This window comes from Bison bison, unplaced genomic scaffold (assembly GCF_000754665.1).
Source record: "Bison bison bison isolate TAMUID 2011002044 unplaced genomic scaffold, Bison_UMD1.0 scf7180017864168, whole genome shotgun sequence".
In the NCBI taxonomy this organism is placed as follows: Eukaryota; Metazoa; Chordata; class Mammalia; order Artiodactyla; family Bovidae; genus Bison; species Bison bison.
This window is the reverse complement of record NW_011494740.1, coordinates 1,569,634-1,575,094: the sequence shown is the minus strand read 5'-3', so window position 1 is coordinate 1,575,094 and position 5,461 is coordinate 1,569,634. Positions and strand designations below refer to the sequence as shown.

The 5,461-nt window shown below is 40.3% G+C and overlaps 2 protein-coding genes across 5 annotated transcripts in view; one reads left to right on the top strand and one right to left on the bottom strand.

Moving 5' to 3' along the window:
- CMSS1 (cms1 ribosomal small subunit homolog (yeast)) overlaps window positions 1-5,461 on the bottom strand; it is a 395,179-nt gene that overhangs the window by 332,952 nt on the left and 56,766 nt on the right. The gene's annotated exons all lie outside the window — the stretch shown is intronic.
- Window positions 1-5,461, top strand: part of FILIP1L (filamin A interacting protein 1-like) — a 308,683-nt gene that overhangs the window by 255,120 nt on the left and 48,102 nt on the right. The window lies entirely within an intron of this gene.

Here is a 5,461-nt window from a genome sequence, read left to right as displayed (position 1 = left end):
AGGCTTTTTTTTTTTTTTTTACTCTTGCAGTAATACTTGTGAGTGCAACAATTTCTCAAAACTATTATTAGTTACCAAGGAAACATAAAATGTTTACAGGAATAAATAAGCAAAAGGACTGGACCTAAATAGCAGGCTTTTCCTGCTTCCCATTTAATAATCTTACGGTGGCATCGTATTATCAATACTTCATTCTCTCCAAGTTATCCTTCTCACCAACTGGCAGGCTCACTAGTGTCCTATAGTCAACTCGTAGCATCCCACGTAAACCAAGAACAGGAGGTCTCTGAAGCAGAGGAGTCTCCATTAACTATGCACTTCCTTGTTTCACTTATTGAAGAAAAAACAATGGTGATGTCAGTGGTTGGCTTCATGACCCACCATTTCTAGGGAAAATATGCAAATATATGCTTTTAAATGACCCAATGTCTACAGAAAAGACAGGAACATAATTAAAATAAATATAGAAAAGGTAAAAAAGTAAGAAACAATATACAATTATATCCCACAGTATGAAAACAATCATGCTTTACAAATGCTTAGAAAAAGACTAAAAGGAAACACAGTACATGGAATTGTTAATAGCTGGCAGTAATCATGTGGTAGGACTAGTTGTAAAACGTCTTTTTGACTTTTTTCATTTTCCAAATTATGACATGGGCACTGAACTATTTTTAAATTAATTTTTAAAGCCACAGAATAGCATTCATTTTAACGTGAATAAAGGGCTTCCCATTTCCTAACATTACCACTGATACTGTTGTTATCAGCCCAAGTTAACTCTCAAAGGATTGGTCCCTTTTTAAAATCAAAGTCAGCTAAAGTATGAATGGCATTCCCAGGTGGCTCCGTGGTAGAGAATCTGCCTGCCAAGCACATGTGGGTTCAATTCCTGGGTGGGAAACATCCCCTGGAGAAGGAAATGCAACCCACTCCAAAATTCTTGCCTGGAGAATCCCCCTGGACATAGGAGCCTGGTGGGCTGCAGTCCACAGGGTTGCAGAGTCAGACAGGACTGAGTGACTAAGCGTGCACACATATGGAGGCCTGGGACAGGAGACTTGAGCTGCAGGTAAAAAAGACGACCTACACGTAAACTAAAGTTCACTGCAGCCCATTAACTGCAGGTGAAAGCTCTCTGTGCGCATGTTAAATGCTGTGCTGCCTGGGGACGTGGTATATTTCATGTGGGCGTTTATGTGTACAGAGTGAGGCAGATAACACCAGGGAACTGAAAGAAGGGTAAAAAGAAAGAGGTAGGTCAGAAAAGTGATTCTCCCTGGCATGGAGAGAAGCTGTTTTCACCCTCAGACTTTCCTTTTGGCTCCATGTTCCACAGCTGTCCATCGTGGTGCTCAGTCCCTTTAGCCTTCCTCCTTAATTGTGGAGCAGCAGAGAAGCCCATGTCAGGCTTGTCCAATGCTCAGCAGCAAAGCCATGTGGCAAGAAGTCTGTCCGTGAGATGTTAGAATGTTCTGTCAGGAGGAGTGTCTTAGCACCAAAGACTCATGCTCTGGCCAATCTAACTTCAGCCTGATGCAATGGAGGACCACAGCATTCTGCCTCGCCCCATGCCATCCTGGATCTGCCCCCATTCCCTTCGCTTCTCATAACAGGACCATGCCCATAATAAAAATTGTTGCTTTTCTTTGCCTGTTACAGTGTTTCCACGTAAACCCTATGAGAGGCAAAGGGGCAAATGTGTCCCATTCAGAGTTAGCATTACCATCCCAGAGCTTACAGCAGAGCTTCACAGAACAGTGTACATCTCCCCTTACCTGATTAAAGAGCCAACAGCAAAAATTATGGGCGGTTCTAGAAAAGGTTCAGCTAATTATGAATACTGCTTCTCTGGCACTTATTCGGATGACTAAAAGACTTCACCAATCACAAGAAGAAACAAAGACATGGAGACAGGACAAGAAAGAAAGAGCAGTCACTTCACAAAGAGAGACGGGCTCTGTTATGTTTAGTAACACATTAATGGCATTTTAAAACAGTTAAATAATGATGACATTGTGGACATTACTAATGACATTGGTTGCTGTGGTCACTGTAATAACCTCCTGGCAATAGCTTGAACCATGGGAAACTGCTGATATTCAACTGTTTTTGACTATTTAACAAAAGTGACCTCACACAGTTCAATCAAGTCAATATATCCTAGTCTCCAGCCTTGTTGCCTACAAACTTTACTTCCACATTAGAAAGCAATTAACTTAGAAAAATTCCTTTGTACCATCTCCAAATGATAACTTAAACTATTGCTGATTTAGATTATAAATCAGCTTACTCACTGTAGAAAGGACTTTTATTTGTAGGTATACTTATTTGTACAAAATTCTTGATTATAAAATGAAGAGTCACATAGGAATTGGGCAGTGAAATTTTCTGTAAAAAGGGAAGTAACAACTTCCTTGGCCAAGACTGTGGCACAATGGTCACATCGCTATTCTTTTCGTAATAAATACGTTAGAAGCTAAAAGAACAAAAATTACATTGCCAAGAGAATGCTGATAGGAGGAAAGGAGATAAAAGCCTACTCATTGACATGTGGCAGTGGAGCACAACGCCAATGGCTGGCTGAAGTGTGCACTATAAGACCCAGGGTGCCCTTCTGGGGAGGGCACCCTGGGTGCCCTCCTTCAAAATGTTCCACTTTCAACTGCTGGAGAACTGTTACAATATTCTAAGTTTATTAGAATGTGTGGCCAACAGTCTCAAGAAAACTATCTTAGTAAATATACAAATCCACAGTGTTTCCAATGTAAACAACACTCCCTGGGGTTATTCAGCACACAATCAGGGCGGCTTTGGTGTGTAGCCCCTGAAGAGCGTGAGTTTTAGCTTTCTTAGTTCAACATTCAGTCTGGAAAATAAAGACACAAACTTCTCAGTTAAATCTGATTATTTCTTTACTAACAACACCTCTGAGAGATTCTGAGTAAATCCCTAAGGTAGGGTAAGACTAAGCCTGTATATATATAAACACTGCTTCAAATTTTTCTTTTCATTACTTTACCAGCAGTGTGACTGGTCAAGCAATTTTACCCTTTCAAATGTGTTTTGTCATCTGAAAAGTATGGATAAACCACCTCAGAATGTTAGGCAGATTGAATGATGGAGTGCATGCAGAGCACTAAGCACCGTGACTGGTGTGTGCTACAAGCTCAACCAATGAGAGTCACTAACTGGTTCCTGAAGAGAGTGGTCACATACCATGACCTTCGTTGCAAGGCTGAGTCATAGCTGTGTCAGGGACCAGTGCTTCAGGGAGTAACAGCAAAGGAACTTGGGAGTTCAGTTCAGTTCAGTTCAGTCGCTCAGTCGTGTCCGACTCTTTGCGACCCCACGAATCGCAGCACGCCAGGCCTCCCTGTCCATCACCAACTCCCGGAGTTCACTCAGACTCTTGTCCATAGAGTCAGTGATGCCATCCAGCCATCTCATCCTCTGTCGTCCCCTTCTCCTTCTGCCCCCAATCCCTCCCAGCATCAGAGTCTTATTTGCTTCAAGAATCCTAGACAAATCTTGCAGCCATTTAACTTCTCTAGTCTTCAGTTCTTCAACAAAGAAAATGAGGAAATAATCCTGACAATTTTACAGGGAAACTGGGAAGTCAAAAGCATAGACATAAATGCAAAGCAGAAGTACAAAAATATAAGAAAGAAATAAAAGGCAGTGTCAAATGTGAGGAAGTCTCTGTATCCATCAGAGTGTAAAGGAGGCAGAACAAGTTACAAAAATGCTAGCTTTGGGTAGAGGTACTTTACCGTACCAGTTTGGAACTGAGATTCAGGAATTTGTGCTTCATGCAACTTTCGTAACAGTCATTTTGTCTCATTTGCAACAGTGTAAAAATCTCAAAGCATGTTGAATAAGTACAAGGTAAGCACAGGACACATACACACACACACACAAAAGATTTAAATACACTTCATGGGCTTCCCTAGTGGCTCAGATAGTAAAGAATGCAGGAGACGCAGGTTCAACTCCTGGATCCAGAAGACTCCTGGAGAAGGGAATGGCTACCCACTCCAATATTCTTGCTGGGAGAATCCCATGGACAGAGCAGCCTAATGGGCTATGTCCATGGGGTCACAAAGAGTCAGACAGGACTGAGTGACTAACACATACACACACACAACATAAGGCAAAGTAACCATTAAAACCAACAAACTAACATCTAAAATGTTAATACAAAACTGCAAATCAAATATTAAAGTTTAAGTTCAGCTGAAGTGAATGGTCATTCACTTCTCTTAAAAGAGTATATACAAAAAGCAGGGCTTAGTTTAATATGCTTCTCAGTAGACAGGTAGAGTGATCTAGAACTGTCAATGTGAGCCCACTATTAAAGATGATACACACTTCTTTTGGGGCCCTGCATCTTTTCTCCACACCATTTTCACTAACTATAAATCCTCTGCAACCAGCCTTTCTCCACTCCACACTAAAGAAAAGAAACAGGCAGACTATTTTTATTATTTCTGTTTGACGAAACATATGGAAACAATAATTCCATAGACATGTACATTATAATAGGGAGCAATCCTATTTTAATGTAATTTAAAAAATTAAACAGACTCAAGTTATTTAAACTACTCAGTTTATTTGAAACTCACAAATGAGGCAGCCATGTCTCTAATTTACTTAGCAGATTCATATAGTTGGCTAGGACTTTTTGAGATTACTTCTCTTATCGATGTGCAAAGCAATTAGGAAGTTAATTCTCATTTACTAGAAAAAGTTTTTAAAGAAGTAAACTTGTCCCAGAGTAAAAGGTAGCAAGCTTAACTCAGTCATATTTTGTTGGTTTCTTTTTTCCTCTCTGTTTTTTTTTTCATTTTGTAGAAGAGAACAGATGAATTAAAACTAGTTTTGAAGTTCTATTTTTATACTATCTTGAAAGTACAGCACAAAACATTAAATTTCTTTAATAAATACTGTCCCTGCCAAATAAACCGATTAGTTTTAACTACTTTCATTAAAACACAGGCATGCAGAAATGAGGAATGAGGAGGTTCTTTCAGGAAAAACACTGAAAAAAATAAGATTTCATCTGGCCTTCCCATCATCACTTGAAGAATTGTTTGGTAGTTACATCATCAGGAAATAAAATACTATCCTCTGAGGACCCCTACTCTTTACAAAGAGGAAAGAGAAGGTTTGAAGTCTAAATCACTCCCGGAGATGTGCCCCACCACCAAAAAAAGAAAAAGAGAGAGACTTCCCGCCTCCACACCCTCCCTCCGCCCCCAGCGAGCAGAAAACAAACTTAAGAAAAACATATTTACAAAGCATACATAAGAATAACATGATGTATATTTAAGAATCCCAAGCAATAACAGAAGCTTTAGCGCCCCAGAGGAATAAAAGTTACAAGCTGATCGACCATGAGCCCCAAAGACTAGGTTAGCCCGGCTGGAGGGCGCCAGCGTCCCCGGCCAGCCTCCCATTC